At 31.7% G+C, this 23,791-nt stretch overlaps 1 pseudogene across 1 annotated transcript; it reads right to left on the bottom strand.

The window, feature by feature from the left end:
* Positions 1–274: 274 nt before the first annotated feature.
* Positions 275–23,005, bottom strand: LOC146940431 (L-ascorbate oxidase-like; annotated as a pseudogene). Its single transcript, XR_015032015.1, has 5 exons — positions 22,722–23,005; positions 22,510–22,602; positions 21,934–22,146; positions 2,369–2,563; positions 275–2,047 (listed from the first exon to the last, which is right to left on the bottom strand). The product of XR_015032015.1 is annotated as an L-ascorbate oxidase-like (transcript).
* Between the last annotated feature and the right edge of the window lie 786 nt (positions 23,006–23,791).

Raw genomic sequence — 23,791 nt, 5'->3', positions numbered from 1 at the left:
TCATCAAACAATTTAGCTGGGCCGAAATGGATATGACGTAGTAAGTTCTTTTGGATACCTCTAAATTGGTCTTTATACCCACACTTATTGTAAAAATTTCAAAATACCCATTACCCCCTTTAATTTTTTTCTTTCTTTCTAGAAACCTCAAACTTTTTTGTTTCGCAAATACCAACTACATTTTATGAGTCATTAGAAGTAAAAAAATATTTCAAAGGTATGAGTCATTAGAAGTAAAAAAATATTTCAAAGGTTAGTGAAAAAACAAAGTTAGTGTGAGAAAATCAGTATTATCTTTTTGAAACAGCAAATTTTATCAAACGACCAAATCTTTGCTCAAGACGAACAGAGACCGGTGAAATTGAGAATACAAACAAAAGACACCGTATATGGACGGAACATCCTAAAATAAACACCCTAAAAACACCCAAGAGGACGACACCCACCAAAATACAAGTCACCACCTAAAAACATACTCCTTCAAGAAAACAACCACTAAAAAAACGATATCCAACGCCACCCGTCGTCACTACTCACCCCTAAAGAAAAAAACCCCTCTATAAAATTACAGACATGAACACCAAAGCTGAGCCACATCGAAAAGCTTCTATCTAAGTATCAATCAGCTTCCACCACCTCGCGACCTCCGACCCATCGAAGGAAACCATAAAAAAGCCCAAAACCAATCTTGATCCAAAGAACCGACTCCCGATCTCGAATCAAAAGTGATTGGTCCACCAGACTTTAAGACCAAAACATAAGGGCACCCCTCACCCTCGGTACATCAGAGAAATACCAAATGACGCCAAACAAAATTGCAGCTAGACACCAACTCCCGATCTCGAAGCAAAATTAACCGGCCCACCGAAAACCAACACACAAAAAGTATGACAACCAACATGATATGCGGTGGTGCAAACACCAATCAGATCACCAAAAATTGATGATAACTAAGAGAAGAAAGAAATAAAAACACTCTTAGGAAATTAAGGTTTGACATGAGTAACTAGTCTCAATGAAGGGTGTCGTTTAGGAACATCTTGGCTGTAGCACCACAAGTAAGAGCTTCTGTAGGTACTTTCCTAATTTTGTGAACACCCTCAGCAAAAATAACACCCATTCCCATATGCAAATGTTGTTCAATGTGACAATGAAACGCCCAAACACCAGGATTATCTGCCTTGAACCTTAATGCAGTCCAACCATATGGAAATACAACCACGGTGTTCCTTAAAGGTGCACGTGTCAAATTGAAACTTTTCGCATCACTTGGTTTGAATTTCCCTTCTCCATATCCCAAAACCCAAAAATCATGTCCATGCAAATGCCATGGATGAATTTCACTACCATTCCCATGTAACTGGTTTGCATTCTGTAGTATCACATCAACAATCTCATCTTTATTAAACATGTAAACACCGTTACCGGTAGTTGTATTTGGATTAACTGGATTTTTAAATATGTCATAATCCTTTGGAAATGTCTCTGGTGGTGGATTTTTATCAAATGTATTGTTTAGTTTATATTTGATTGATCCTAAGTAAGGTGTTGTTGGCAATGTTAATGAAACATTGTTAATAGCCCATTTCGTGAAACTACCGATTAGGTTTTGTGTGTTGAGGAGAAGAATCCTGCGGTGTGAGAATTTTGGTGGCTGTGGAGTTCCCATTTTGGAAATGATTTGTTTTGTGAATGCTTTGCTATGTTTGGTATCATTCCATAATGGAGTGATTGGTGGTGGTGAGTTTGGGATAACAGAAAAGACAGAGCTTGTTTTGTTAAGGTTTGTTAAACCTTGTGGCGTGTTTGGTTTTCTACCTCTAACACCGATTGAGTCAGAGATTGTTTTGTAGTTAAGGATTGTTAGGGCTTGTGGTGTTTTTGGCTTTCTACCTCTAACACCAATTGCAATCCAGTAGTTTTTTGAGGGGTCTTGGTTTGTTTTAATGAGTACTGAGTAGGTTTCACCTGAGTAGATATCAATGTCATCGACTGCGAATGGGTGCACGTAGTTTCCATCTGCTTCTACTACAACAAGTTTGTGATTCTGCAGCATAGACAAATTATGGGGCATTGTTAATTGAAGAATGATCTGATCCATGGCGAAATTAACGATGAAACTAATTAAATGATGATGAGAGTGTGATCTTCTACTTGGCCTATTAGTCAAGTCTTTCTTAAGCTACATACCTTTCACACCTTTTTTTTTTTTTAATAACTCTAACTTTCACCGTTACCTAAATTATTCCATTCGTTTTTGGTGAATTAAACTTATAGTAATATGTAAATCTCCGGGAAGTGCGAACAATGAAATGATATTTTTTTTTCGACAAAGATGGTCATAACTAGAAATAGATCAAAAACTTACTGAAATGGCCATGTTGAGAGAAGCTAATGACGTTGTACTCGCAATCCTTACTCTGTAAGTCTTTTTTGGCTTCACTTGAAGAATATATGGTGCACATTCTTCATCACCTTTGAAATTACATTGGGGTAGGGTGGTCTTCACAAATTTAGCTGCCAGGGAACAATTGAATTGTCCTCGTCCATTGATGAGCAGTGTCTGAAAAAGTTAATTACCATAGTGTGTGATAGGTTAAAAATGTTCTCAAAAATAAAATTAACTATGCGTTTTTATAATGGTTTTCTCTATACTACATTTGAAGAATTGTAGAGAATTTATTCAACCACCAATAAAAATTGGCAACATAAACTAACTTGCTAGTGGAATAAAAATTAGTTTGTGGGTATCACTTGTAAATTTATTCATGTGACTAATTCCCCTTTTATAATATACTTAGTATAAGGAGTGCTGTAATTCTATCTAACTGAGTCCAAAAATAAAGGATTCTATGTCTAGAAGGGATCACCAATTCACTGTACTAAAATTGGTAAATGTCTACTATTAACCGTTTTAATATGAGTTAATTACACTCTCTTCCCCTCAAAGATGCTTGAATTAAACTCCTATCCCCCTCTTATGTTAAAATATACACTCCCTTTCCTTGATACACTCCCCTTCCTTGCAAAGTAAAATTTATACTCCCCTCCCTTATAAGATGTTTGAATTACAACCCCCTTCCTTAATAATTAAATATGTTTTACACTTTAATCTATTTAAAATAAATAAATATTTTTATGATGTATTTTAATTTTGAACCACCATTTAAGAAAACATAATTCATTTCTTTATAATTTAAATGTCGATGATAATTAAATTTAAATATTTTGCTATTGATTTTATAATTTAGAGTATTTTTTTTTTTTTTTTAAGCAAGGAGTAAGGACCGACATCGGGAGGAAACACCGACATCCCAACTAGGTTGGCATCCCGGGAAACCTCCGTCCTATGCCGCCAAACTCTAAAATTTTATTAAAAAAAGGAAAAATATATACAAGAAGAGGGGGGACTAGGCCAAAACCCTCAGAAGAAAAACAAACAGAAAATTGCTAAAAAAAAAAAAAAAAAAAAAAAAAAAAAACTACCACAGACTAAAAAAATCTGCAATTAGGCAAACCAACGCTATCTCGAAAGAAATCTATATGCAACTCTGTCGGAAGCATTTCAAACCAAACTGAACCCTGAACATCAAGACTCTCTATCATTTATACAATATTTTGACACCCCAATACTTTCCCAATACCACTAGGGAACATGTTCAAAATAAACCATCGGCTCCGGAATTAGCAATGGCTTATGAGACATAAATCATTTTTTTATAGCAATCCTAAATAGAGCAGTACCAAAATCAGCTATAATTGGCTCCATATTGTCATCAATAAGAATATTTTTTGGAGCTATGTTAAACCTGACAATCCACGTTAAGGGTGATTCATGTAAAATATCATGAAGGCTTCTTTCCATGAATTCATACAAGACTAAACCATGGTCCTCTCCAATCCAGTAGTATATGTAGTTGATTATGTTTCGATGCATGCTCTTCCCGATAGAGGTGTCAATAGAGCCCCAAATTTCAAAGCCCACTTAAAAAAGCCCCCACCAAGCCCACTAAATTAAAGCCCCTAGTTGAAAAGAATTATTTGGGGCCAAGCCCACTCTAAAATCTATTTATTTGTGGGCCTAATAAAGCCCCATACTATAATTTTTTTTCTTAACAGATTATTACGATCTTATTTTAAAAAACAACTTATTCAAAACAACTTATTCGAAACAACTTATTTATACAAAACAGCTTATTTATGCAAAACAACTTATTCGAAACAACTTATTTATACAAAACAACTTATTTGTGCAAAACAGCTTATTCAAAACAGCTTATTTATGCAAAACAGCTTATTCAAAACAACTTATTTATACAAAACAGCTTATCTATGCAAAACAGCTTATCTATGCAAAACAGCTTATTCGAAACAACTTATTTATACAAAACAGCTTATTTGTGCAAAACAGCTTATTCAAAACAACTTATTTATACAAAACAACTTATTTATGCAAAACAGCTTATTCAAAACAGCTTATCTATGCAAAACAGCTTATTCGAAACAACTTATTTATACAAAACAGCTTATTTGTGCAAAACAGCTTATTCAAAACAACTTATTTATAGAAAACAACTTATTTATGCAAAACAGCTTATTCAAAACAGCTTATTCGAAACAACTTATTTATAAAAAACAACTTATTTGTGCAAAACAGCTTATTCAAAACAACTTATTTATGCAAAACAGCTTATTCGAAACAACTTATTATACAAAACAGCTTATTTGTGCAAAACAGCTTATTCAAAACAACTTATTTATAGAAAACAACTTATTTGTGCAAAACAGCTTATTCAAAACAACTTATTGATACAAAACAACTTATTTGTGCAAAACAGCTTATTCAAAACAGCTTATCTATCCAAAACAGCTTATTCGAAACAACTTATTTATACAAAACAGCTTATTTGTGCAAAACAGCTTATACAAAACAGCTTATTTGTGCAAAACAGCTTATTCAAAACAACTTATATATACAAAACAACTTATTTGTGCAAAACAGCTTATTCAAAACAGCTTATCTATGCAAAACAGCTTATTCGAAACAACTTATTTATACAAAACAGCTTATTTGTGCAAAACAGCTTATTCAAAACAACTTATATATACAAAACAACTTATTTGTGCAAAACAGCTTATTCAAAACAGCTTATCTATGCAAAACAGCTTATTCGAAACAACTTATTTATACAAAACAGCTTATTTGTGCAAAACAGCTTATTCAATACAACTTATTTGTGCAAAACAGCTTATTTTGTATAAATAAGTTGTTTCGAATAACCTGTTTTGCATAAATAAGCTATTTTGAATAAGTTGTTTTGCATAAATATGTTGTTTTGCAGAAATAAGCTGTTTTGAATAAGCTGTTTTTGCATAAATAAGCTGTTTTGCATAAATAAGTTGTTTTGCATAAATAAGCTGTTTTGCACAAATAAGCTGTTTTGCATAAATAAGCTGTTTTGCATAAATAAGTTGTTTTGTATAAGCTGTTTTGCATAAATAAGCTGTTTTGAATAAGCTGTTTTGCACAAATAAGTTGTTTTGTATCAATAAGTTGTTTTGAATAAGCTGTTTTGCACAAATAAGTTGTTTTCTATAAATAAGTTGTTTTGAATAAGCTGTTTTGCACAAATAAGCTGTTTTGTATAAATAAGTTGTTTTGAATAAGCTGTTTTGCATAAATAAGCTGTTTTGAATAAGCTGTTTTGCACAAATAAGGTGTTTTGTATAAATAAGTTGTTTCGAATAAGCTGTTTTGCATAGATAAGCTGTTTTGAATAAGCTGTTTTGCACAAATAAGTTGTTTTGTATATATAAGTTGTTTTGAATAAGCTGTTTTGCACAAATAAGCTGTTTTGTATAAATAAGCTGTTTTGAATAAGCTGTTTTGCACAAATAAGTTGTTTTGTATCAATAAGTTGTTTTGAATAAGCTGTTTTGCACAAATAAGGTGTTTTGTATAAATAAGTTGTTTCGAATAAGCTGTTTTGCATAAATAAGTTGTTTTGTATAAATAAGTTGTTTTGAATAAGCTGTTTTGCACAAATAAGCTGTTTTGTATAAATAAGTTGTTTTGAATAAGCTGTTTTGCATAAATAAGCTGTTTTGAATAAGCTGTTTTGCACAAATAAGCTGTTTTGTATAAATAAGTTGTTTCGAATAAGCTGTTTTGCATAGATAAGCTGTTTTGAATAAGCTGTTTTGCACAAATAAGTTGTTTTGTATATATAAGTTGTTTTGAATAAGCTGTTTTGCACAAATAAGCTGTTTTGTATAAATAAGTTGTTTTGAATAAGCTGTTTTGCATAAATAAGTTGTTTTGAATAAGCTGTTTTGCACAAATAAGCTGTTTTGTATAAATAAGTTGTTTCGAATAAGCTGTTTTGGATAGATAAGCTGTTTTGAATAAGCTGTTTTGCACAAATAAGCTGTTTTGTATAATAAGTTGTTTCGAATAAGCTGTTTTGCATAAATAAGTTGTTTTGAATAAGCTGTTTTGCACAAATAAGTTGTTTTTTATAAATAAGTTGTTTTGAATAAGCTGTTTTGCACAAATAAGCTGTTTTGTATAAATAAGTTGTTTTGAATAAGCTGTTTTGCACAAATAAGTTGTTTTGTATAAATAAGTTGTTTTGAATAAGCTGTTTTGCACAAATAAGTTGTTTTGTATAAATAAGTTGTTTTGAATAAGCTGTTTTGCACAAATAAGTTGTTTTGTATAAATAAGTTGTTTCGAATAAGCTGTTTTGCATAGATAAGCTGTTTTGAATAAGCTGTTTTGCATAAATAAGTTGTTTTCTATAAATAAGTTGTTTTGAATAAGCTGTTTTGCACAAATAAGCTGTTTTGTATAATAAGTTGTTTCGAATAAGCTGTTTTGCATAAATAAGTTGTTTTGAATAAGCTGTTTTGCACAAATAAGTTGTTTTTTATAAATAAGTTGTTTTGAATAAGCTGTTTTGCACAAATAAGCTGTTTTGTATAAATAAGTTGTTTTGAATAAGCTGTTTTGCACAAATAAGTTGTTTTGTATAAATAAGTTGTTTTGAATAAGCTGTTTTGCACAAATAAGTTGTTTTGTATAAATAAGTTGTTTTGAATAAGCTGTTTTGCACAAATAAGTTGTTTTGTATAAATAAGTTGTTTCGAATAAGCTGTTTTGCATAAATAAGTTGTTTTGAATAAGTTGTTTTGCATAAATAAGCTGTTTTAAAAAAACTTTAAAGGAAAATGTTTATAGAAATTTTGGGGCTTTGGGGCCTTGGGGGCTTTTGATTTGTGGGCTTGCATGAAGGTGGGCCTTTTAATCTTGTGGATTTTTAAGCCCCATTACTATGTGGGCTGGGGCCAAAATTTCAAGGCCACGTAATATTGACACCTCTACTTCCCGATACTGCAATCTCTTTGCACATCATAAGTAGTAGCTTCTGCCTGTTCCTTGTGAAATTAAAGTTCCTCATAGCAAAAACCTGTTGACTAAGTAAAACTTTGTACACAATACCAATAACATACTGATCACTAAGGTTCTCTGTAGCCTGCAACACGGCATGCAACTTCAAATTGGTAACAGAGATTCTCATACAAAGATTAAAGTTCCTCATACCAATAACTTTGTACACAACGCCCAAAGATTTGGTAACAAAGATTCTCGATCATTAACACAGAATTTCACCACACCAATACTATGCCAATACCAAGTCGGAATGTAGGAAACATCAATCATTGGCTCCGCAATAAACAAAAGTAAAGGCTTATGCGTTAAAAATAAATTCCTTAGAGTAATACGGGTATCAACATTACCAATACCGCGTAAATTCCAGAAGAATATATTCATTGAGAAGGAGGAGAGGACTGCCCCGTGGAGCGGGTTTTGTAAGGCGCCTTACCATCGAACTTATGTTTCTTTAACATTTGCTGCTGTTTTTTAGATAGCACCGGAACAAAAGGAGTCTCTGCTGCACGCCTATCATACTCCTTAATTTTCTGCCATAGATCAAGGTCATGTTGGATACGAGCATTTGAATGTGTCATTCCCTCCTCTCGGACAATTACCGGCATGTTTCCACCCTCCATATCCGCATCAAATACATCAGCCATTTGTTCAGGTGGAGCGACCTCCCTGTCCGTAGTATCAACAACATCAGTGGCAGCATGAGTGTCTAGAGAGCCTGTCTCTACAGCATTGCCCATCTGCTCCTCCTCTACCTCAACATGCAGCAAAGAGGAATCTGCAGCAACCGGAGATTGCGTAACATCACCAACCTGGGCAGGGCTGTTCCTTTGAGGAAGTATCACCGGCTCTTGTGATTCTACTGTCACCAATGTCAAAATAGGCTCCACTGAAGGTAGTCTCTGTGGCACCTCAACTGTCACCTTTTGCGCAGCCTGTTCAGGTAAAGAATGAGTCACCAACTGTTGCACTGGAGGGGTTTCAAGCACTGGAGGGGCTTCAAAGGCTTTGGAAGAACCAGTGCCCGAGGGATTGTCCTTCAATGGTATCCAGGCATTTGTTTTCGTCGGAACTTGCTCTTTCCCTTTGCGAACAATAACTCTTTCCTTGTCATTATTGCTAGAATCATCCTTCCTAGGATGCAACCAACGGCACTTAGATACATCATGACCAATGCTTGAACAATGTTTGCAAAAATCAGGCAGCCCCTCATACTCTATAGCCAATGGAAACGCAAAGCCTTCACGTTCCACCATAATTTCATAAAACAAATCCTTCGAGAGATCTAGGTCAACAAGAATGCGTGCATAATGGCCATATAGTCTGTTACGCGTCACATTGTCAATGAGTAACGGAGTACCAACCGCCCCGGCGATCTCATACAAAGTCCTCTCCATCCAATACTCTTGCGGTAATTCCCATAGGCGTACCCAAACCTGAGTGTGAGTTTGGCGGTGCGTATGCATGTTAAAGTCTTTTTTCCAATCAAATAAGCGTAGAAGTCCTGGCTTTAAACTCACCGTGCCTGCTGCCCATACAGTTTTCATGTCATCTTGTGAATTAAAGAAAAACTCATAAAAGCCACGACCAAGAGATGTTAGATGCCATGGTCCTTTAACTTTCCACACTTTCTGTAATCTGTCAGCTAGATCCTTAGAGGAGAGAGGCTTATCTCCTTTATTGAACACTAACCTACCTCTGAGGTTTGTTTTGCAAAAATCCAGTCCGCGAGCATAGACATCATCAGTAATTTTAACGGAGAGCATATCACCACGAATTGAGGGAACCGGAAGAGGGTCCGAGAGAGCGGATTTACCCTGAAGGGCCTGAGCAAAAGAGGGTTTTAGTGCAGCTACAACTTGCGGAGCAGTAGGAGGGGCAGTGCGCGTCACAGGTGGAGGCACAGGAATAGCAGGAATCCCCAGCTTGATGGGCGACGATGCCAGCTCCGCCTGCCAATCAAACATGGCTGGAGCAGGAGAACCACACCGGAGCTAGGGCACAGGAAGAACGTGATCAGAATTACAGAGACGGCAGAAACCCTAGCCCTAATAATTTAGAGTATAAAATTAACTTTTAAATAACCCTATTTTATTGTCTTTAGTAAATTTTTACATATTTTAATTTTATTTTGGGTTGTTTCATATTTTATAATAGGGTTTAAAACTACATATTAATGAAATTGTGAATAAAAAATAGCGAAAAATATGTATTCAATTTTTTATTATATTAAAATAGATCCGTAATACAATTTTTTTTGAATTGTGTTAGATTATTATTATTTTTGCTAGATTATTAGAAATAAAAAAATATTGAGGGAGTAAAGTGTAGATTTTAACATAAGAGGGGAGGATAATGTAATTCAAGATTCTCTTAGGGGAGGGGGGTGAAAAATTTTCTAATATATTTTGAATAGGAGGGGGGGGGGGGGGATTGTATATTTTAACATAAGAGGGGAGGAGAGTGTAAATCAAGCATCTTAGAGGGGAGGAGAGTGTAATTTACTCTTTTAATATTGATAATACTTTTCATCATCGCCAATGGTACTTTTTATTTGTGACATATGCACCATATCCACATTTATTTGTGTTTTCCTTTTATCATATTATGCATTTGATCTGTAAACCCAATAAAATAATTGAAACAAACAACTCACACACATGTGACATAAAAGAATAATTTATTTAAAAAAATGTGACATAAAAATAGGAATAGGAAATTGGGAACTAATAAAAACACATCCCCATTGACCCAAAGAAAAAATATTCACACAGAAAAAAGAATCATTCCACTTAACAAAAAAGAAAGACTAATTTCATATGAGAGTGATCATAATTAATAAGCAAACTAGTATAGTGACCCGTGCCAAGCACGGGAAATAAAAAACTTTTTTGATCAAATGTATAGATTTTATATTATGTTATCTTAAAATTATAAATGTGGTTATAATTTAAATTTGATATGGAAAAAAATATCATCTTAATGTTGTTAATTTTGTATATATTTTGAAATATCTAAACATTGCACATAACGATTAAAGTATTTGGATTTATACTTATACTAATTATTTGTAGTATAAGATGTACTCATTGTTAAACTTAGCATATGTAATATTTATGCAAAAATACGTCGACGTACTGTATATTATTATTTGTTGACATAATATATTTTATTAATCATAAAAACTAAAAATATTATATTTTTTTTATATAATAGTCAGTGTCAGATGTATACCCATAGCCTGTGAATGCAAACGTTAAATTTTTTATGGGTGTGTCTAAATATAGTTTGGGCTACAGAAACGTCGATTGTTATTTGTTTTTATTTTTTACAAAACCAATGGTCTAATGTAAATTTGTATTTTGGGGTAACAACGATGTAAAAAAAAAGTTCTACGTACTGTTATACCTGAAAAGTGCATCAATTAAAAGTCAATGGCAGGAGGATCTGCTTATATAGAAATTGCATGTCCTGTAATGACCAATATGTAGACATGGCAACGGGGCGGACCGGGGGCGGGTTTGAGAATCCCCGTCCCCGCCCCCGCTTCCATGCACCCGTACCCGCCCCCGCCTCCGTCCCCAAACCATATCAGGGGTATAAATTGAACACCCAACCCCGCCCTCAACTCCCGGCTCCGTCCCCACCCCCACCGGCGAAAACTTTATTTTTTATAAAATATTTAAAAAATGCATATTTTTTCATTTTTTCATAGCAACAAAAACACAATAATTATATTAATAATTATTTATCTAATAAACTTTTTTCAAAAGAGCAAAATAATTATAATAAATATGTTTCTAAAGAGTAATATTATATTAAAATAGGTTGGTACTTATGGAAATAAGATTATAAAATTTAAGAAAAAAAATTTTAAAAAACGGGTGCGGGGCGGGTGTGGGTGCGGGGCGGGGCGGGAGTAAGCATACCCCGCACCCGCCCCCGTACTAAAACTCCAAATTTCCCCCACACCCGTACCCGCACCCGGTTAAATCGGCTTTTCCCCGTTAAATTCGGGGCGGGGGCGGGGGCGGGGTTTGTTGCCATGTCTACCAATACGCCTTACAAAGAAATTAAAAAAGAAAAACGACTTCCAAACAATACGTAACTTTAGTTTTTTAAATTATAGCAACAACAATTCTAAAACATAGTCAATGATCATACTTTTTGAAAAACTTAACGATACACAACATTTTTGGTTTCCTTGCAAACATTATTATCTTCATCCAAGATGAGCAGCTTCAAACCTTTTCTAGAAGTAACTCGAGAGACAACGACATAGAGTTGTCCATGCGTGAACACGGGCTTAGGAAGATAAACTCCCACTCGAGATAAAGATTGACCCTGACTTTTATTTATTGTCATCACAAAATAAAGCGTCAATGAAAATTGCATGCGTCTGAATTTGAAGGGTAGTTCTGGATCACTCGGAATAAGATTCATCCTGGGAATGAATACCCTGGTACCTGCCCTTTCTCCTGTAATTACAGTAGCAACTACCGTGCTCTTCCCTAGATGTGTAACTGTCAGCCTCATACCATTACACAGTCCATTGGCCTGATCGATGTTTCTCATCAGCATAGCCGGACATCCCACCCTTAGTTTCAACCGGTGATTTGGAATTCCAGAGCTCTTAATACCATTAAGAAATTCTGTTGTGAAATACTCGTTTTGGACATCATAATTTTCACACGATCGACAAACAGAATCAGAGCTTAAATACTCTTTCTCTTCACTTAGAATCAGCGACATCATATATTCTTTAACATGCTCAACTGAATCAAGCGTTGGTGCGAGTATTCCCCTTTCTTGGAAAAATAGCTGGTCACCAATGTTATAATTCAAATCAGGATACACAAAGTTTATAATTGACATCAACGGATTTGTTGTGTCCGATATGAGCAAATATTCAGAAATTTCTACCTTCATTTCACCATTCTCATCCGAAGCGTCATTGTCGTCTCCAGTTGAGAGTATCCACTTGCCAAAATTAGGAATTTCTTCCTGCTCTGCATGCTCTGCAGGTACCAAAGATGCACCCAATCTCATATTAACAGTAAGCCTCAACAAATTACAATAAGCTCATATCTTTGATGAATTGATTGAGACATCAACAATATCCTGCCTCGTTCCTTTTTGGACAACAGATAATATCTGCCTGAAATCACCACCTAAAACTACTGTCATTCCACCAAAAGGTCTAAACTCGTTTAGGGGATCATTCTTGGACATCACACATTGATCGGTCAACTGCCTCAAAGCACCATCGGTGCATCATTGGAGTCTCATCCCAAATTATCAACTTTGCAGCGCACACCAGGTCGGCCCTAGGACTATCCTTTTCCATCGTAAGCGATGATGCCTCATTAATCTCAATAGAGACTGTCAGCGTCGAGTGCGCGGTTCTTCCACCTGGTAATAGAAAAGCCGCTATACCGCTGGATACAACATTCAATACAATTAACCCCTTCGATCTAACAGCATCTGATAATGTTTTACATATAAAGGTTTTTCAAGTACCACCGTAACCATATAAGAAAAAGAAACCACTGTCGTCAGAACCAACGGACTCCATGATCTTGTCATGCACACATCTTTGTTCATCAGTCAACATCAGCGTGTGTCTTATCCAGTTCATCTTTGTTGTCATTTAGCTCATCAACGATAAGCTTGTTTGTGAAAGTTGGCATATCTGCTGCATTTGGCCTGGGCATAGATTTGAAGTCAATAAGAGACCGTCCGTTTTCCTGAAGCAGCATTTCAATTTCAATCAAACACAGTTTCTTCAAGTCATCGTCACTGATACGCAGATCTGCATATTAAATGTAAAGTCCCGAAATTAATATTAACACCTTTGCATGCATATGTGTGCACGTTGAAGAGAAAGATAAAATATTAGCTTTATATGAGAATTCTTTATATTTAAACATATCAGCTTAAAAAATGTAGAAAATGCTGAATGGTATCGTAGAGTTAGTAACTCTTGGTTTGTTCTTTACTATAATTGCCTCGTCCATGTCATTTGCACCCTGATGCTAAACTCGTCATCCCAGAATTCCAAGCAGTATTTGACTTGTGTTGCTTCAAAAATAACAACAAAGGAGTACGCAAAGAGAAGTGCAGTGGAGACAACACTAACAAAGCATATCTCAGTGGAGACATGTTTTTACTTTGAAGTTTTATGTTACCTCTTAATGCATTTTAAGTGCAGCTTTTCCTTTTAAAGTTGCATAATGACACGCCATTTGTTCTAATTCTCATCAATGACAATTGCAGCATGTTCTGGCCTTAAAAAAAATATCATTATGTCTTGAAACATGTCTATTTTCACTTCTGTCTTTGTCATAAAAACTAAAAACGATAGTAAGAGAATATATGCAATGCAACGGAAAAAATGATATTAAAGTTACGACTCAATTCTTAATCGAAAAAAGCTTCTTTCAGCTTAACTCAAACTAAAAAAATAAGCTTATTTGTAAAGGATTTCCCAAGCCATTATCTAATTAACGCGAAAATAAATAGATATAGAAACTGCTACAAAAAGATGTCATGAATGCTCACTAATCTAGATAACGTGAAAAATTAATCAATTAAAGAACAGTTTTGTGGCGTTGATAGTAGGTCATGCATTAACCTTATGTTGTTTGCATTATTTGTGGGTGTGTTAGTGTCAGTTCTGCGCTGCTATTACGTGATGTAGCCGCTGGCTGGGAGGCTTTTGTGTGTGCATAATTGTTGTTGCGTCCGCTTGGCTTTTCTGTTTTTTAGTTGTAGGTATTTCAGCCTGTTGTAGTGCAGCTTTGCTACTGTGCAGCTGCGATTTTTTAGAGGATATTTGTGGGCATTAGGTTGTGAGACAGGGGTACTCTCGTGTAGGCAGCACCACGGTTTGTCGTGGTACTTTGATGGGTTTGGTCTTTGATTAAGGCAACCTAGTGTACACCTCGGCCTCATGATTATTGCACCCGACCCTTGTATATGAATTTACCATCCGCATATATCTCCCTTAGATCATACCCCTATTCAAGCCTTCAAAACACTCCCTACATTCACATTTAGGTTCCCTCGTAGAAAAATATTTTCTCCTAGTGGTATATTTAGAATTAAGCCTCCTAAATCATCCCAAAATTTACTTTTAAAGTTTTTTTTAACCCTGCCCAGGGTGCATAAGCACTAATGATATTAAAGATGTATTGTTCCACTATAACTTTTAGGAATATGATATGATCTTCTATCCTTTTCACATCTATAATATCCTTCTTTCATTCCTCATCAACAATAATGTCTACCCTATTTGTCGGTCTAACTTATAACACTAAAGACGTATTGTTACACTATAAATTGTATAACTATGATATGATGTCCTATCCTCTTTACATATACAACATCCTTCTTTGATTCCGTATTCACTATGATGTCTACCTCATTTCTCGTTCTAACTTTATTAGTGTACCAATTCTAAAACCTTGAACTATCTAATTCTTTCGCCCTTTCATCCACCCACTTAATTTCATGATATTAAAGATGTATTTTAGGAATATGATCTCCTATCCTTTTCACATCTATAATATTCTTCTTTCATTCCTCACCAACAATAATGTCTACCCTATTTGTCTGTCTAACTTGTAACACTAAAGACGTACTGTTACACTATAAATTGTATAGATATGATATGATGTCCTATCCTTTTTACATATACAATATCCTTCTTTGATTCTGTATTCATTATAATGTCTACCTCATTTCTCGATCTAACTTTGTTAGTGTACCAATTCTTAAACCTTGAACTATCTAATTTTTTCGCCCTTTAATCCAACCACTTATTTTCCTATATGCACGTACAATAATCTTCCTTCTAGTCATAGCACCAACTATTTCAATATATTTTTCTATAAGAGTGTCTATATTCCATGTTCCAAAACTAATCATACTCTCTTGTACTAACTTCTTTATCCACACATCATTTTTAGAGGTCCATATTACACCTCAAAATGAATGTGATACAAATAACATACATTTTGCCCAAACCATGGGTCGTTTATGTGTATGATGGTTTACCGAAAATTATCATTGATAGTTGAAAGACCAATTTTAAAAGGCTATATTGTGGTAGCAAAATATTTGCATTGGTTTTGCTAGGCTGTATTTTTTATTCATTGTTTGAAAAATGGAATATGTTATTTAGTATATCAATAATATTAATGGGATTTATACCGTCTTCAATAATTTTTATTTTTAAACCAAAAGTGGGCAATTAGAGTATCACCTCACCAAAATATATTAAATAAAAAATATATACAATAGAAAAAGAGGAGAGACCAAACCAAAACTCTCAAAAATTTAAGAATCTAAAGTTTGATAAACCAAACTTGTGTCCAACAGAATACTCACTAATTTGGGCAGAGATGCTATTGCAGTTAGTATAATCATTAAGAGTCAGACCTAAATTTGCTAAAGCATATAAGCAAAAATTTAATTCTCTATAAATATAAGAAAATATAACTTTCATAAGCATATATGTTCCAAATTTGTTAAACACTCATACAAACTTCTATAAGTAGCTAGCATTTCTCTTTATATATGTTTATATTTGGGTTTCTTAATTAAGATTTCTTTTGTAAAAAAAAAAATTAAGATTTCTAAAACTTTTTTATATATACATTCAAAAAAAAACTTTTTTATATATGTTTAAAATTATATTGGTATAAAATTTGTTAAACACTCGTACGAACTTCTTATCGAAGTCAAATATCTCAAAATTCAATAATTTTTTATATACACTTAAAATTATGTTTGTATAAAATTTATTTAATAAAACACTGATAAAAATGTCTCAAGTAAGTCGAATATCTGTAAAGATTAAAACCAGTTTATATGTGATTAATGCATTAAAATCACGTGATTCTCCTTTATTTCTCCATTAAATATCTAAGGTATTTTATTAATGATATTAAATCGATTTAAACAAAATTAAATTATTTAAATAATGTGATTCTCATTACATGTATAGGAGTAAAGTAGTCATTAAGGAGAATATCTTCATTAATATTAAAATGTGATTAATGATTTAGAAATTTTTATTACATTAATACCATTTGTTTTTTTTTATGGTCCTTTTGAATATTTGTATTTCTTCATCAGTTTGAAAACAAATCTTTATTGTTTGATGGTGAACAACGAAGACCATATATAGAACTTGAGATTCTTAAAATGCTTTTCCAAAGAATAAATATTTACACCAACAACACAACACGATAAGAAAGTGGTACACACCATATTATTGTAGCCAATATATATATATGATTTACTAATAAATCCTTGAATGTCTACACATGACAATTGTCCACAAGTTCATTATGAATATTTCTAAAAAAAATAATCATTATAAGCAGTGGTAGATGTGAATCCTTTAGTTATTTTCGTTTTTTTATTAAAAAAATTGATAAAATTTGTCATTTATTATTCTTAATGATTATCAAAAAATAATAATTATTCTTGCTTTTTTTTTTTAGGCATTTTATACTTACTTGTATAAAACTTATAAATATTACCATGTATTGGACCATGTCAGATTGAATCCGTAATCCTTATTTGTAAATGATAAAAAGCGAATTACTCCTTTGATATTATACCAAAAATATAATATCTATTGAGTATATGTGTCTGCAATTAAATGCTCAAAAGATCTGCTCATAGCAATTATGTTTTGTCTTAAGCCAATAGCTTCTTTTGTTTAATGAGTCAATTGATTTTTGAAATTATTGTGAGACCATTATTGGTTAAATTTTACTTAGACTCATGTCAAACTCCATACTATCATAGACCTTCCATAGAAACTGGAGGGTCAGCACAAAAAATCATTATCATTCAAAATTATTATTTGAGAGTTTAGATTATCGGAAATTAAGAAAGTAACTTTTTTTTACATATATTACTTCAAAAAACCTTTTTTATTTATATATAATTTGTTTTTTTTTATCATGATGGCCTACTATATTTATCTCTTTTTTTTAGGGATATTATATTCATCTTTTTAGGTGTCAATATTTATCTGTATATTTAATTTTAGCAACATTGTTGTGGTAAAGGGATGAAGATAATAGGAAAAAAAAGTCATATATATGATACAACACTCATCAAAGAAATTAAATCAATAAAAAAGGATAGTGTCCACTCTAATTTCCTAATTACACAAAGCAAGTTAACAACAACTATCTATAATATTCAATATGATTTTAATCAATATTAAAATCATAACATAGTCAGTGAGCAAAAGAAACATTCTTATTTGAAATGTAAAATACGATCAACAATACAAATCGTAGCTCTAAAATTAAGTGCATGAATAGTTTTAAAAAAAAAGTAGTCATCGTGTGCATCATATTTCATCAAATTCGTTCTTCGAGATCCACATTTTGAACACCTAAAGAGAAGGTGAAATAGGTTTCCATATGCTGAATTTCCATATGTTCAGCTGAAAGAAAGAAAATTAGAGTGAAATAAGTTTAATTGTTGTACCCGTGGAAAATATAAAAAATAGAATCAATTTTTGGAGACAGATCTATGAAAATAAGAAAAAAATCAATACATTGAAAGATGGATTTCGAAAACTATTTTAAAATTCTTGTATGAAATTAGAGATGATCTGAAAAATGGTGTGGAAAACATGAGCTTCAAAAGCAATATTTATAGCCAAAAAACACCAAATAACCACAAAAATTATTCCATTGATTAATGGATGCAATAATTGGGAATAAATTATACATTAATTTTTGAAACAAACTCATACACATACTCATGATATATTAGTCTTTTAATTTGAAATAATCAAAGTCACAATTTTTTTTATTATAACAATATATTGATTGCGAAAAATGAAAAACATATAATAAAGATTTTTTATTTACGTACGTTTTTTTAACCCTGTGTCGATCTAGATTTAATCTTATAATTTAAATGTGTTAAAAAATCAAATGAATAATTATTTAATTAAATATGTAAATTTTTTTTTGAAGAATGCACAATTATTTTTTATAAAGCGCATATTTTTTTTCTACATCAAGAGTACACAATAAAAACAAATTATTTTTTTATAAAAATATATAAATACTTGTAAAAACAAAGTAGAGTCTTGGAATAACGTATGTTCCATGATTTATGTTTTTTTTTTGAGAGAGTGATTTATGCTTTTTTGTTAAGACTTTTTTTACTATAGCCATATTTACGGTTGTTTTTTTAACTAAAATTGAAATCAATCTTTATGCAATTAATTATCATCAAAGTCTTAATCAATTATTATTAACGCCCAGAAAATGTCATTTTTTTTAAAATTTAAATGTGTATAAAATATAAATTTCTAATATCAAAATAAAAACATTATTTTTTCATACTGAACACTTTTTTTTAAAAAAATTCTTGGAAAATATAATAAAGTGGGGATATTTTTTTTTAAGAATAAAAATAGAAGTTTAAATACTCCTCCAAAATTTCTGGTTCATTAGAGTAATTTCATATGTAAATTTTCGGCTGTCATTCTGGTACATTAAATACTTCTCCGAATTTTAGCAAATAACATTTTGATGTGTATAAAATATTAAATACAGCTTTCAATATAAGGTTGTCACGTGTACTATCAAAGAAAAACGTGTGAATTGAAATTCTTATGAATGAAAATAAAAACTAATATAAAATAATAAAAAATAATGATTTGAAAAATCAAATTATATTTGAACCGTGTTAATAACAAAATGTAGAGATACACATATGTAATATTTTTTTGCATTATTCCTGCGATATTTTTTTTAATAGAAGAGATACACATTGATTGAATGATGTTGGGGATTTTTTTAATAACATTACCAATTTATTGATATAATCTCGTTTGGCCATTGTGATTTTAGAGGAAAGGTGTTGAAATAATATTTTTTTATCTATTAAGCAATTCCGATTTTTTTTTTGGTTTAAGGCTTATTTTTTTTAGAGCAGGTCCACTAAATAGAATCAACTGAAATCATATTTTTGATATTCTCTAATGATACGTTTTCAATTCAAATTAAATACCTCCAATTCCAATCTTTTTCTGTCCTAAAATAAAGTATCCGATTTTCTTTTTCTTTCATAAAACAAACATTGAACCATTGAACGAAATTCATTAAAAAAAATTTTGGTGAAATTTGTTCAACGATTTTTGCGATTTTAGAGGAAAGGTCTTGAAATATTATTTTTTTAGCTATTAAGCAATTCCTCTTTTTTTTTTTTTTGGTTTAAGGCTTACTTTATTTTTTTAGGGAAGGTTCAACGTTTATTTTAGCAAGACCATTAATTAAATAGAATCAATTTATATTATTGCCAAAAAAAAAAGAGGAATCAATTTACGTTAAAAAAAAAAAGAGGAACCAATTTAATAGCATTTAATATTTTTCTTTTTGTATTTCAACCAAAATTAAATGACATGATTCTACCAAAAATAGAAATATCTAATAAGAAAAACATGGGGTTTACGTCCTCTTTTTTTTTTGCGGTAATCGGCGTTTTATTAAAAAATTTAATTGTGGTGGAATTTATCCTTTGACAAAAATAACGTATACTTTTTAGTCTAGTAAATATTTGTATCATACATGACCTTAACAAAATAACCAAATATTATTTTTTTGGGTACCAAGTAAAATGTATCTAGTTAAGTTATATAACAAATTAATGGTTACTACCAAATCTAATTAAATTATTTTAAAAAGTTACCCTTTTATCAAATCATTTTTTTTTTTGAAAAATCAAATCATATTTTTATTATTTGACATATATCAATTATTTCATCTCTTTGATATTTAAATAATTATTTCATTAATCGTATTTTAATTAGATATTACTTGTTTTATTTTAATATCTGAATTCAAATATATTAATTTAAATTATTTGATTATTCAAAAAAAGCATATTAGAATTTGAAATTGTAAAACTTCCTTTTGTATTTGTATTTCTAAAATACGAAACGTTTAGCAGAAAGAAAAAACATTTAATTATTTTTACAAATATAAAGCGTACGTTTTCACAAAATAAATCAACAATAATTTGGAATTCGTATTTTTTGAATGAATAGGAAATGTTTGATTTGAAATTTGAAGCATATTAGAATTTGAAATTGTAAAACTTCCTTTTTTACATAAACAATAAATACAAATTTGTGAGGATGAATGTGGTGAGAGTATTTTGTGAGGATGAATGTGGTGAGAGTATTTGAAAAAAGAATAGGATGAGAGTGCCACGTGTCATAAGAATAGGAGGAGAAAAAACATTTCCATAAAGGGCTATGGAATCGGCCGTAAATTTATATTATATAGATACCACATGATAAAAACAAATAATAATCTTCTTTTTATAAATATTTAAAATAAAGATTATGTTATACTTCCTCCGTTTCAAAATACATGTCCAAGTCAACCACTTCACATATGTCAATGTACAATTTTGACCGTTAATATCTTTAATTATCTAAAGTAAAAAATTATAAAAATTTAATATTTTGAAAATATTTGTCGAGACAAATCAAACAACATCTTACATGCTAATATTTGTATTTATACATTAGTTAAAAAGTATGGTCAAAGTAAGTCAAGTGAATAGTGCATATTGCAAAAATTGAACATGTATTTTGAAACTGAGGGAGTATGTTTTTATCATGTGGTATTTGCTTATTAATTTTGATCATTCTAATCTGGAATAAATCTTTTTTTCCTGGTATGTGTAATATGAGTCTTTTTTATTGTAAATATTTTTTCTCTTTGGGTGAATAGGATTACGAGTCTATTAATTTCCAATCTTCTTTTTTTATTTGTATGTCAAATGTGTTGTGATTTATTTATTTCAGTTGTTTTATTGGATGGAAAATGCTAGATATCACGAATGGATTTTCACGAAAAATATGATGGTCTAAGTTAGCAAAACGCATCTTTTCATTTGGACAAAAAAACTAATTTCCACTGGTGTAAATTGAATGAACATGATATATATATTTTGAAAGACTTTTTGTGTGTTTATGTGTGTGTTTATATATATATATATATATATATATATATATATTTTGAAAGGATATATATATATATATATATATATATATATATATATATATATATATATATATATATATATATATATATATAGGGGGCTGTTAACTTGCACCCACCTAAAAACACTAAGGTGCAAGTTAACAAGTTGCACCTACTTGTACTTTACTAAAACACCATTTTGTCTCTATTAAACTTTATTTTAATTAAAATGACATTTTTGTAAATAGCATAAATAATATTTGTTTATAATAGAAAAACACGAGTGTTTTGGTAAATAACTAGTAGGTGCAACTTGTTAATTTGCACCTTAGTGTTTTTAGGTGGGTGCAAGTTAACAGCACCCATATATATATATATATATATATATATATATATATATTGAAGATATATTTTTGTATATATGAAAAGTTGAATGTATACCTGTGGTTCACCGGTCCATCTCATTGGAGCTGAAGAGAGGCCAACCTCTTGTTCACGTGAGCTTGTGTGCCATAGATCACTGAGGAGCAGATTGAACTCACCATCATAATGAAATGGCTCTTTATGCCTCTTTGGTAAATCTACTATTAGAGAACCATACAACCCTGCTGCTCTTTGCATACCATAGTGTCCATGATAGAAATATGCACCATGCTGCACCGTAAGTATAATCAAACACCCACCCGTTAAAGCAATATTAAATTAAACACACAGTTGGTTACGTGATTAGTACAGTTTGTATGAAAAATGGGCTGGAACATTAATATGTTAGGGTGTGGGTTCAAATCCATAATTTCTTATTAATCTGAACTCAATGTGAGTTATTGCTAGAAACTATTAATTTGAAAAAAAATAAAAAATACACACGGAAACAAAAGAGAAATATGAAGAAGTGCCACTAGTGCACAAATAAGTGATCAAAATCAACATGTATATGAAAACAGAAAGATCAACATTTATATGAAAATCAACATGTATATGAAGAAGTGCCACTAGAGGAGGAAATTCATTAATCACCTTGTCAACTTCGAATTTGTATTGAAAAGTTTCTCCTGGATTTATAGCACACTGAGATATTGCAGCAGTTCCATCAGCCCAAGGAGTTCCACGCTGCAAACATTATTATATATATTAATCAACAACAAATTAAAAAATGTAATGCTAATTACAATTAGACTGGTAATATGCTCCATAACTAAAACCACTAGAACAAGAGAAAGAAAATTTACCTGTCTGATTCCATGCCAGTGAATAACAGTTCCTTCTGTAGAAAGATTGTTGGTAACATTAATGATAAGGGTGTCACCAACTTCAGCTCTGATAGTTGGGCCAGGAAACTGACCATTGATTCCCATCACCACTGCTCTAAGCAATCTGGTTTTTTGTATATGTATTCAACATCAAACTTGTAGTTTCTTTCTTTTGCTCCAAATGATAGCTCAAACATCCCAAACCATATACACCATACAAAAATGGCTCTCAACAACCTCATTTTTGCTAAGCTAGCTTTTGCTCAGAGATAGACCGAGTCTTAATAAGGACTATTTTTATCTACTACAAATGAAATGAACATTTGTATGAATATATATACATAAGAATAATTAGAGATGTATCTCGATTATACTCCCTCTCTCACAATAGGCCTCCCATTTGAGTTTTACGTGGTTAATAAGGAAATATTAATAATGTGATTTTAACATTAAAACGTATCATTTACTAAAACATCTTATTAATTATAGTTCGTGGAGTAGTTATAGATGCAATAAATAAAAATGTGTTAGTGGAAAAATGGAAGGAATGGTATGATTGTCCAGGTTGTTACGGACATCGGACTCTTTATTTTAATCTACCATAGGATGCATAACAAATATTGGGAGATTAGTCACTTTAGTCCTTGAATAGGAAAGGAGTCGTCACTTTAGTCCCTGAATGCAAATAAGTTGCAAAATAGTCCCTGAATGTAGACTTTGTTAGTCAATTTAGCCCCTGAATGCAGACTCCGTTAGTCAATTTAGTCCCTGAATGTAGACTCCGTTGGTCCCTTTAGTCCCTAAAATTGACCAACTGAGTCTACATTCAGGGGCTGTTTTGCAATTTCTCTGTATTCAGGTACTAAAGTGATTACTCATTTCCCATTTATGGATTAAAGTGACTAATTCCCTAACAAATATTACTCATTCTCCCTTCAAAAAATAATATTACTCATTCTCTCAATCTTGTCAAAAAATAGAAAGGAAATAGCATCAGCCATGTAGGAAGTACAATCAACCGTGTGAACGAAAATAATAAAACTAGCCAG

Source organism: Medicago sativa, chromosome 3 (genome assembly GCF_051527215.1).
Source record: "Medicago sativa cultivar Bolivia chromosome 3, Bolivia_mono, whole genome shotgun sequence".
Classification (NCBI taxonomy): Eukaryota; Viridiplantae; Streptophyta; class Magnoliopsida; order Fabales; family Fabaceae; genus Medicago; species Medicago sativa.
Note: the sequence above shows the minus strand (reverse complement) of the source record. Positions and strands in the feature narration are given on the sequence as shown.